The sequence below is a fragment of the Anabrus simplex genome, chromosome 1 (genome assembly GCF_040414725.1).
Source record: "Anabrus simplex isolate iqAnaSimp1 chromosome 1, ASM4041472v1, whole genome shotgun sequence".
Lineage (NCBI taxonomy): Eukaryota > Metazoa > Arthropoda > Insecta > Orthoptera > Tettigoniidae > Anabrus > Anabrus simplex.
Window position 1 is genome coordinate 1,643,063,311 of NC_090265.1, and position 12,667 is coordinate 1,643,075,977.

Here is a 12,667-nt window from a genome sequence, read left to right on the forward strand (position 1 = left end):
TGCTTTACGGGAGTGAAAGCTGGGTGGTCTCAGGATTTATTATTCATAAGTTAGAAGTAACAGACATGAAATTAATAATAATAATAATAATAATAATAATAATAGTAATAATAATACCCGTGTGGAGATTTACCAGTTACCTCCATCGGGCGCGTCCCATTGGAATTGGGGTAGCTAGCTGGCTCTGCCGCCAGCAGAGTCAGAGGGTAGTAGCGAAATAAAATACCACCGCGAAAAGAAAAGAAAACTGGTCCCTTGCTAGGGTTACGGCGAAGACTGGTAAATGACCAGAAGCCAGAAAACATCTTGAGGCAACCTCTAGGGCTAACAACCCTAGTTTTAAAAGGATGGGTACCCGTCCAAAACAAAGTCAAGAATCATGATGGCACAACGTTTCAAGAAACATACCCCAGAGGGTAAGTCTTCGGATAAATCCCTCGTCGTGAATGCCATGGCGTACGAGTCTCGCTCGGATTCTGGGGGAGACTCGACATCATGCAAGAGGGGAGTTGGACCGTCTCGGTGTTCCCCGAAGAGTCAAAAACTCAGGCCAAAATCCAAAACCTTTCTAGCAACTTTCAACATAAATTCACTTACACAAACTGGCAAGCTGAAAACCCTCACCAAAGCTCTTCACGAAAATCAGGTATCTATAATGGCCCTGCAAGAAACAAGGTACCCAGATGAAGAGAGGTTTGAATCCGTAGGCTACCGATTTTTCAAGAGCAAGGCTCAGAGAGGAATCCTCAATGGAGCTGTGATGCTTGGAACAGCGTTTGCTGTTAGAACAAAGATCCTTAAATCGGTTGCAAATTTCGAACCTGTGTATGACAGATTGTCTATACTAACAATTAAATGCGCGAATAAAACCTAGGCCTAGTTTATGCACATGTTCCTACAAACTATAAGGACAAGTCTGATCCAGACGAAGTTGATAATTTCTGGGACCTACTGGATGAAAAATTAAACAAAATTCTCGAACACCATGTCAAGCTTCATTTGGGTGACTTCAGTGTCCAACTAGGTCGTGAGCAGAAGTACAATTAAGTTATAGAATATTACCCTGCTCACAAAAGAACCAATCCCAACGGAAAAAGACTGTCCATTTGCGAAAATCACAACCTGCAGGTCATGTCGACACACTTTCGCCATCTGCCCAGAAAACAAATGGCTTGGCATTCTCCCGTCCAAACTCTCGGAGAGTTCCAAATACCATGTTGCAATCTCCAGGAGAAACAGCCCTGAGATTATGGATGTCAAAGTAAAGAAAGGCATCAATGTGGACTCAGATCACTATATCTCTGATCAAATTCAAACCAATTCCTCCAAACACAAGGAAGACAACCAAACAGATCACACCCTTCGACAACGATAAACTTCGGCAAAGGGTCGACGAGGAGTTCCAGGAGAAGGTTAGAACAAATGACTGTGACTTTAACAACACCAAAAGTCTCTTTGTTGAGGCCGCCAAAGACATTGCAGAAATCAAGAGAAGCAAAAAGCATGCCTGGTGGAATGGTACCTGCGAACCAGTCTCAATGCGTGGAAACAGTACTACTCTACGAAATCAGAAAATGATTGGGAAACCTACAAAACCCAACGTGCCCAAGCAGCTAGGGTGGTTTTTTTTCTAGGGGCTTTACGTCGCACCGACACAGATAGGTCTTATGGCGACGATGGGATAGGAAAGGCCTAGGAGTTGGAAGGAAGCGGCTGTGGCCTTAATTAAGGTACAGCCCCAGCATTTGCCTGGCGTGAAAATGGGAAACCACGGAAAACCATCTTCAGGGCTGCCGATAGTGGGATTCGAACCTACTATCTCCCGGATGCAAGCTCACAGCCGCGCGCCTCTACGCGCACGGCCAACTCGCCCGGTAGCTAGGGTGTTCAGAACTGAGAAACGTAAATACGAAAAATCTCTCATTGAAAAGATAGAACAAAACTTTAGGAAGAATGAAAGCAGAGAGTACTACAGAGCCTTCAAACGCAAACTCACTGGCTTTAAACCACCATATCTATGCTTTGAGCGAAAGGACGGCACACTGGCGACGTCAAATGAAGAAAACTGCAGCATTCTGGCAGATTACTTTAAGAATTTACTTAATTGCCCTAAACCGCAAAGCCCCATTGAGACCTAGGAACCCTTACTCAGGTACCCAGATTCCAGACCATCCGACAAAGATGAAATCAAGCGCCACGTTGCCCGTCTCAAAAATAACAAAGCTCCGGGGGAAGACTCAGTAGTAGCAGAACTATGGAAATATGCCCCAGAGGAATCACTTGATATCTTGAAAAAGCAAATAGAAGAGATTTGGAGCAAGGAGACCCTACCCAAAAATTGGAAAATAGCTTTGATCCATCCATTACACAAAATAGGCAGCATGAAGAACATCAAAAACTACAGAGGAATATCTTTGCTACCCGTGACTTACAAAATTCTATCACTTGCCATCCTGGAGCGTTTAGAAGCACAAGTCGAACATTAAATAGGTGAATAGGAGGGTTCAGAAAAAGTCATTCAACAGCCGAACAGATCCAAAATCTCAAAACGATCATCAGATATTGTACACTAAGGTCCAAGCAGTATGTGTCTGTCTTTGTGGACTTCAAAAAAGCGTACGACTCCATTGTCCGGGAAATCCTGCTGAACATCCTAAATGAATTTGGAGTTGGTTTGAAACTGTTGACATTAATTAGAGCCACCCTGACCGATGCAAAAACCAGGATGAAGTTCCCCGGTTGTCTCTCGCATTCCTTTGACATCAAAATAGGAGTCCGACAAGGTAATGGGCTATCCCCGATACTCTTCAACTGCGTTATTGAAAAGATCATCAGAACCTGGCGGGTGAGATTACAGGAAACCAACTACAGTCCACTAAGAATAGGAACCAAATCCAAGGGGATCAGAACAGACTGCTTAGCATTTGCCGATGGTATTGCCATTCTCTCAAACGACGTAGAAACCTCTAGAGCTCGAGTTGAAGTGTAAAGGAAATTGCCGAACAAACTGGTCTGCAGATATCGTTTGAGAAAACAGAAGTAATGACTAACATCAAAGAGGCCCCACCAAAACTCCAGGATGAAGTTCCCCGCAAAATAGGGGACATCATTCGAGTAGACAAATTTAAATACCTGGGTGAGATCATCATGAAAAATGGACTGGACAAAGAAGCATCCCGCACAATCTAGAAAAAAGAAATAAATAAAAAATTGCCATTCCCAAAACTATGAAACAGTTCTGAATCCAGCCGAAACCCTGTCAATCAAATCAAATCAAATCAAATCAAATCAAATCAAATCAAATCAAATCAAATCAAATCAAATCAAATCAAATCAAATCAAATCAAATCAAATCAAATCAAATCAAATCAAATCAAATCAAATCAAATCAAATCAAATCAAATCAAATCAAATCAAATCAAATCAAATCAAATCAAATCAAATCAAATCAAATCAAATCAAATCAAATCAAATCAAATCAAATCAAATCAAATCAAATCAAATCAAATCAAATCAAATCAAATCAAATCAAATCAAATCAAATCAAATCAAATCAAATCAAATCAAATCAAATCAAATCAAATCAAATCAAATCAAATCAAATCAAATCAAATCAAATCAAATCAAATCAAATCAAATCAAATCAAATCAAATCAAATCAAATCAAATCAAATCAAATCAAATCAAATCAAATCAAATCAAATCAAATCAAATCAAATCAAATCAAATCAAATCAAATCAAATCAAATCAAATCAAATCAAATCAAATCAAATCAAATCAAATCAAATCAAATCAAATCAAATCAAATCAAATCAAATCAAATCAAATCAAATCAAATCAAATCAAATCAAATCAAATCAAATCAAATCAAATCAAATCAAATCAAAATCTCTTTATTTGAAAATGAGGTCTACCTCGGTGGCAAATGGTACACTGAAGTACATTATTGTCAAGCACTAAATTTTAAATTAACAAGAGAAGAAGAAAATTTTCTTAGAACACAATATTATACAATTTACGCTAACAATTTTCTATTAAGCATACAGTTTCTATTAAGCTCTAAATGCCAACAAAGGATTCCTTGAAGAACTGGAGAAGAAAGAGCGGAAAACTGTGAGAGGAATCTTGGGATCAAAGTACAGAAATGGAATCCATCAAAAGAGATCCAACGAGGAAGTCTACAGCAAAATAGAGAAAATTACCGACACAATCCGAAAGAGACGAACACGATTTTAAGGTCGTCTGAAAAGAATGGACGAAAGAAAGTTAACTAAAGAGATCTTTCACTTTTTTATTCAAACCCCAAAACCACAATTCCCCGGTTTAGGCATACCAAAGTAGACCTGCAAATGCTACATATCTCAGCTGCAGACGCCCTTAACAGAGATCGCTTCCGCAAGAAAATATTGATGAACGAGCTAAACTGAGACGAGCAACCGAAGAGAAGACACGGTGCCCCTTTGACAAAGGAGCATAAGCAGGCCCACTCACAAAGAATGAGGGGAATTTGGGCTCTAAAGAAGGCAAGGTTCAGTGTCAAATGCAACAAGATTTTGATGGCCCCAGCGAATTATATATATATAATATTTTTTACGTCCCACTTTACTTTTACGGTTTTCAGAGACGCCGAGGTGCCAGAGTTTAGTCTCGCAGGAGTTCTATTACGTGCCAGTAAATCTATCGACACGAGGCTGACGTATTTGAGCACCTTCAAATACCACCGGACTGAGCCAGGATCGAACCTGCCAAGTTGGGGTCAGAAGGTCAGCGCCTTAACCGCCTGAGCCACTCAGCTCTGCAGACATGAAAGTGGTGAGAATTATTGCTGGTACAAACAGGTAGGTACAGTGGCAGGAGGATACTAGAAATGAGGAGTACAGGATAAGTTAAGAATGAACTCAATGGATGAAGTTGTACGGGTAAACCGGCTTCGATCGTGGGGTCATGTGAGGCAAATGGAGGAGGATAGGTTACCTAGGAGAATAATCTACTTTGTTATAGAGGGTAAGAGAAGTGGAGAGAGATCAAGACGACGATGGTTAGACTCAGTTTCTAACAATTAAAAGATAAGAGGTATAGAACTAAATGAGGCCACAACACTAGTTGCAAATCGAGGATTGTGGCGACGTTTAGTAAATTTACAGAGGCTTGCAGACTGAACGCTGAAAGGCATAAGAGTCTATAATGATAATGTATGTATGTATGTTTGTGTTTTACGTCCCACCGACACAGATAGGTCTTATGGCGATGGTGGGATAAGAAAGGGCTAGGAGTGGGGAGGAATCGACCGTGACCTTAATTAATGTACAGCCTGATGTGAAAATGGGAAACCACCGAAATCCATCTTCAGTGCTGACGGCAGTGTGGTTCGAACCCACTATCTGCCGGATGCAGGCTCACAGTTGCATGCTCCTATCCGCACGGGCAATTCGACCGGTATTTAAAATTCTAGTACAAGGTATGAATGAAGCGTAATCTGAAACTATATATATTGACATTAAAATTGAAACATGTTTGAGTCAAAATATTTATGTTATCCCTAACAAGGGATATAGAAAAAAATACTTTTATGTTTTTTCCAGCTCCCTTTCTGAGAGCAGCACTTCATCATCATCATCATCATCTGTTTACCCTCCAGGGTCGGCTTTTTCCCTCGGACACAGCGAGGGATCCAACCTCTACCGCCTCAAGGGCAGTGTCCTGGAGCTTCAGACTCTTGGTCGGGGATACAACTGGGGAGAATGACCAGTACCTCGCCCAGGCGGCCTCACCTGCTATGCTGAACAGGGGCCTTATGGAGGGATGGGAAGATTGGAAGGGATAGGCAAGGAAGAGGGAAGGAAGCGGCCGTGGCTTTATGTTAGGTACCATCCCGGCATTCGCCTGGCGGAGAAGTGGGAAACCACGGAAAACCACTTCCAGGATGGCTGAGGTGGGAATCGAACCCACCTCTACTCAGTTGACCTCCCGAGGCTGAGTGGACCCCGTTCCAGCCCTCATACCACTTTTCAAATTTCGTGGCAGAGCCGGGAATCGAACCCGGGCCTCCGGGGGTGGCAGCTAATCACGCTAACCACTACACCACAGAGGCGGACCGAGCAGCACTTGAAGAATTTTAAAACTCTAATTGAACAATGACCTTTAATCTCAAGATTAACATCAGTATTGTGGTAAGTTCTGCTATGTATCTAAATGCCATGATAATAAAAGCGATTACTATTATTCCTCTTAGTTAAGGAACGTCAGTTGGATTACTCCATCTCTCCGCAGTTTCATTTCACGACGTTATTTTGGCACATATTAGTGAAAGTAGCCTTTAGGATTAATCATTTTAACAGTATTAGTCAATGTAACATACTCCTTTATTCCCCAAATCAAGATAAACTGGCAATCAGAGTCGATATCAGAACGCCATCTGGACTACTTCACCTCTCAGCAGTTTCATTTCAGGACATTATTTTGGCAAATGTCCGCCTCTGTGGTGTAGTGGTTAGCGTGATTAGCTGCCACCCCCGGAGGTCCGGGTTCGATTCCCGGCTCTGCCACGAAATTTGAAAAGTGGTACGAGGGCTGAAACGGGGTCCACTCAGCCTCGGGAGGTCAACTGAGTAGAGGTGGGTTCGATTCCCACCTCAGCCATCCTGGAAGTGGTTTTCCGTGGTTTCCCACTTCTCCTCGAGGCGAATGCCGGGATGGTACCTAACTTAAGGCCACGGCCGCTTCCTTCCCTCTTCCTTGCCTATCCCTTCCAATCTTCCCATCCCTCCACAAGGCCCCTGTTCAGCATAGCAGGTGAGGCCGCCTGGGCGAGGTACTGGTCATACTCCCCAGTTGTAACCCCCGACCAAGAGTCTGAAGCTCCAGGACACTGCCCTTGAGGCGGTAGTGGTGGGATCCCTCGCGAAGTCCGAGGGAAAAACCGAACCTGGAGGGTAAACAGATGATGATGATGATGATGATGATGATTTTGGCAAATATCAAAGAAATGAGCCTGAACTTTAAACTCTTGTTAAGTTATTAAACAGGTAGTGGAATAAAACAGGGAGAAAAGAAAAAAAATACAATAACATGAATGTGGGAAAATAAATCCAAAGAAGGTGAAACCAGAAGATGCATGTACCTAGTAGTAACAATATGTGTGTGGAGGTATCCTAGACTCTATGACGTCGTTGAAGTCTAAGAAGCGCCTCAAAGGCTAATTAATTAGAAGTCCAAGACGTACTTATGGGATGTACAGCATATTAATAATACATACCGTACATCATTATAGACTGGTGTCCGCCTCTGTAGCGTAACGGTTAGTGTTATTAGCTGTTGTCCTCTGGGGCCGGTGTTCGATTCCCTTTACTGCCAGAAATTGAAGAATGGCAAGAGGGCTGGTATGTGGTTGAAATGGTACATGCAGCTCACCTCCTCTGGAGATGTGCCTGAAAAGAGCTTCACCACCTCGGGATGAGAACAGGAATTTACTTACTTAGTACAGACTGGTACCCTCCGCGGCTCAGACGGCAGCGCGTCGGCCTCCCATCGCTGGATACCGTAGTTCAAATCCCGCTCACTCCATGTGAGATTTGTGCTGGACAAAGCGGAGGCGGGACAGGTTTTTCTCCGGGTACTCCGGTTTTCCCTGTCATCTTTCATTCCAGCAACACTCTCCAATATAATTTCATTTCATCTCTCACTCATCATTGCCCCAGAGGAGTGCGACAGGCTTCGGCAGCCGACACAATTCCTATCCTCGCCGCTAGATGGGGGCTTCATTCATTCCAGTCCTGACCCGGTCGAATAACCGAAAACAGGCTGTGGATCTCCATTCTCATTTCATAGCATCTATCAGTCATTAATAAATCACTTCGGGAGTGGCGACCCTATCGTACTACTAGCCTATATACGATTCAGTCACTACATCCCTGACCCGGTCAATGATTGGAAAACAGGTTGTAGGTTTTCATTTCCAGTATATACTGGTATGTCTTTCACGTTTCAGTCTGCAAGTCTCTGTGAATTTACTAAACGCCGCCACAATCCTCTATTTGTAAACTAGCTCTCTGGCTTCGTTTAGTTCTATACCTCTTATCTTTAAATCATTAGAAACTGAGTCTAACCATTATCGTCTGGGTCTCTCACTACTTTTCTTACCCTCTATGACAGAGTCTAGTATTCTCCTAGGTAACCTATCTTCTTCCATTCACCCGACATGACCCCACCACCGAAATCGGTTTATGCGTGCAGTTTCATCTATCGAGTTCATTCCTAACTTCATCTCCTCATTCCGAGTACCCTCCTGCCATTGTTCCTACCTATATATTATCAACAATAATTCTCCATACTTTCACGTCAGTTACTTCTGACTTATGAATAAGATATCCTGCGTCCACCCATCTTTCACTCCCGTAAAGCAAAATTGGTCTGAAAGCAGACCGGTGTGAAGATAACTTCATCCGGGAGCTGACTTCCTTCTTGCAGACTCGCAGCTGCGAGCTCATTGCATTAGCTTTGCTGCACCTTTATTAAATCTCACATACTGTACTATCGAACTGCGGGAATACACAACCTAAATATTTGAAATGAGATGCCTATTCCAGCTTTGTATTCCCAAACTGACATTCAATTCTCTTAGGTTTCTTCCCTACTGACACCACTTCAGTTTTGGAAAGTCTAATTTTCGTATCATTGCACCTATTCTCAGGTTCCAATATATTAGACTGCAGGCTTTCAGCACAATCTGCCATTAGGACCAACTCGTCTGCTTAGGAATATTAGCAAGTTATACTTACATAATCTTGTGACACACTCTTGTTTGGATATCTTTAATATTGTGTGGTTATGACTATAATACATGAATACTTTCTCCGCAGTTGGTAGCCATCCGCGACTGAGAAAGATGGGTGTTCCATTCATTCATTCATTCATTCATTCATTCATTCATTCATTCATTCATTCAGAATGTTATAAAATAGGCCTAATGGTTTTCTGAATAAATGATATGGAAAATTGAAAATGTTGATGTTCATAATTCTTCTTCTGCTTTTCTATCCGGATTGGTTCCCGGTCGTGGTGGGAAGTTTAATCGAGATTGGTTTATTCCTCTGAGTCGGGGACTGGGTATTTGTGTTTGTCCCAACACATTCTCCCTCCACATAGGATTGGCGTCAGGAAGGGCATCCAGCAGTATAACAATGTGCAATGCAGTTCGCTCCCGCGAGCCCTCGAGGATGTGGGATAACCGGCACAGGAGAAGTTTTGGTATTATATTTCGTGATACATATGTACACAACAGATACCATAAAGTTTTACTTCACAATCAGTAGTATCAACTCCAAACTACACGGTTTAATTTGTTACAAAATTAACAATATTTCTACCCTTCCTTGACGAGCTGTTCGATGACCAGCCATTGCGTTCTTCAACACACGGCCGACTGGATCCCTCGCAGCGCTCCTTAGTTAAAGCGACGCATCAAGCCGGCCGTGTTCAACATGAAGTAGTTCCACATTATACCGTCTAGATGGCTGCACCAGTGCTGGAATTTGGTCTACGGGATGTGGAGAATCGTACACTACATATTCTGAAGTCTTTAACTGATTGCTACAGCCCAACGTAAGCTCCAAAATCGATTTGTATAATTATGCAAGGTAAGCCCGAAATAGGTAAACTGAAATCGAAAGATATAATCGAACAGATCTTCTTCTTCTTTTGAACTTTGATTGCTTTTTCGACAAATTAGTAAAATTGTATGTAAAAGTTTGACTTATGTTGAGGCGTGTTATTTTACAGGTAGAGAGGTAAAAGATTTTTAAAAAATGTTCAGAGCAGAGTTCCCTATTGGAAGGACCAAAAATCAGAAAACATGAGTCTTGTGACATGCAGCATTGTTTCCTGGACTGCATCACATGTTGTTTCAATTAATAAGTAATTTTCACTCAATGCTAACTAAACGTACAGCAACGTAAATTTATAACCAGCCAAGTTGATTTTGTCTAGTGTATTCGATCAATGCACAGAAGGATAAATAATCTACAACAATGTCTACTTCACAATCAGTAACATCAACTCCAAGCCACGGTTATATTTGTTATAAAAAATATTTTTTTAAATTATACAACAGTGTTTCACGACCCTTTCTCTGAAGTAGGCCCTACGACCTCTTCAATTCCAGTTCTTTTAGGTAACGCCAGTACTTAAATTCTATAGAAAATGAGAAAAACAATTAAATAATTATTAATCGTATTCTGAAGTACAATATATTTTTTGTTGATGACTGTGTAATAAGAATATATAGCGATATCTAGTATTTGCGAATGACGGATTTGTTAAATATGGTTATAGGTCTATCGTATGTACATAAAGCAAATACAGTTTGTTTCAGACATTCCTGGGTCAAAACTTTTATCATTTTACACTCACGAAATAATGGGAAGTCCGCCTCTGTGGTGTAGTGGTTCGCGTGATTAGCTGCCACCCCCAGAGGCCCGGGTTCGATTCCCGGCTCTGCCACGAAATTTGAAAAGTGGTACGAGGGCTGGAACGGGGTACACTCAGCCTCGGGAGGTCAACTGAGTAGAGGTGGGTTCGATTCCCACCTCAGCCATCCTGGAAGTGGTTTTCCGTGGTTTCCCACTTCTCCTCCAGGCGAATGCCGGGATGGTACCTAACTTACGGCCACGGCCGCTTCCTTCCCTCTTCCTTGCCTATCCCTTCCAATCGTCCCATCCCTCCACAAGGCCCCTGTTCAGCATAGCAGGTGAGGCCGCCTGGGCGAGGTACTGGTCATACTCCCCAGTTGTATCCCCCGACCAAGAGTCTGAGGCTCCAGGACACTGCCCTTGAGGCGGTAGAGGTGGGATCCCTCGCTAAGTCCGAGGGAAAAACCGAACCTGGAGGGTAAACAGATGATGATGATGATGAAATAATGGGAAATATTGTGTCTTATATGAAATTTACATTTTAATGCAAAAGTATGAGTTTTTCAACGATATTTTTGGGAGGGAACTTTCGAATTATAACGCTGTTATTTGCTTTACGTCCCACTAACTACTTTTGCGGTTTTCGGAGCGAATTTTAATGTGAAATAAAATGGCGTATGGCTTTTAGTGCCGGGAGTGTCCGAGCACATGTTCGGCTCGCCAGGTGCAGGTCTTTTGATTTGACTCCCGTAGGCGACCTGCGCGTCGTGATGAGGATGAAATGATGATGAAGACGACACATACACCCAGCCCCCGTGCCAGCGAAATTAGCCAAATGATGGTTAAAATTCCCGACCCTGCCGGGAATCGAACCCGGGACCCCTCTGACCAAAGGCCAGCACGCTAATCTTAGCCATGGAGCCGGACAATATTAATGTAACATTTAACGAAGAATACTCAAATCATTGTGCTTACATAGTGCTGTGAATTAAAAGGCCAGACTGGCTGGCTCCTCGCTCATCGGGTTAGCCGGGACGCCATAGCTCCCAGCGTAGCATGTGACAGGAGGTGTACTTACAAGGGGGCATTCCCTACTCGTCACCGCCGATTTCGCTCAAATTTATAGAACATGCAGGGCTTGGCTAGAAATGAAAGTACCCCAAGTGGGAACTCCAGATGGCCAAGCGTATAGAAAATAAAAATAAAAATAGAAATGTTGACGCGGCTCTCGGACCGTATAAGCCACTTACGTTAGCTTGCACGCCGAGCAATAGCTGGGGTAGCGGTAAGAGCTCCGTCTAGTAATTCGATGGTCGTGGGTTAGACTCTCCGTGCGGAGCCTTTTTGTTTGTCTCTCAACTTTTATATTATTCGTTTTCCAATTAAGTAAAGAGGTGAATAATTCATTTTATTTATTTATTTATTTGTACGCAAAAGGCATAGAAAAGGTAAAAAAAAAAAAAAAAAAAAAAAAAAAGGGATTTCATTGTCAGACTTTTCAACAAGGGATTGTAATTAAAGCGCCTACTAAAATACTTTGTACAATTTCTACAATTATGCGCTCATTAAAAATGACGTACTATGCGCCATTTGTACATAAATAAATCAATTATTCACCGCTTTGCTTAGTTGGAAAATGAATAATTTAAAACTTGAGAAAAAGGTCTCCACACGGGGAGTCGAACCCACGCCCACCAAATTAATAGTTCTAGCTCTTACCGCTACACCAACTACTGCTCGGCGTGCGCACTAACGTACGCGGCTCATACGATGCGAGAGCCGCGTCAACATTTTTCTTTTTCTGTTTATTTTCTACACGCCTGGCCATCTGGAGTTCCCACTTCGGGTACTTTCATTTCTAGCCAAGCCCTGCAAGTTCTAAAAATTTGAGCGAAATCGGTGGTGACGAGTAGGGAATGCCCCCTTGTTAGTCTTTTTCGAGAAGGGATAATCAATAATTCATCATCATCATCATCATCATCATCATCATCATCATCTCCAGGTTCGGTTTTTCCCTCGGACTTAGCGAGGGATCCCACCTCTACCGCCTCAAGGGCAGTGTCCTGGAGCTTCAGACTCTTGGTCGGGGGATACAACTGGGGAGTATGACCAGTACCTCGCCCAGGCGGCCTCACCTGCTATGCTGAACAGGGGCCTTGTGGAGGGATGGGAAGATTGGAAGGGATAGGCAAGGAAGAGGGAAGGAAGCGGCCGTGGCCTTAAGTTAGGTACCATCCCGGCATTCGCCTGGAGGAGAAGT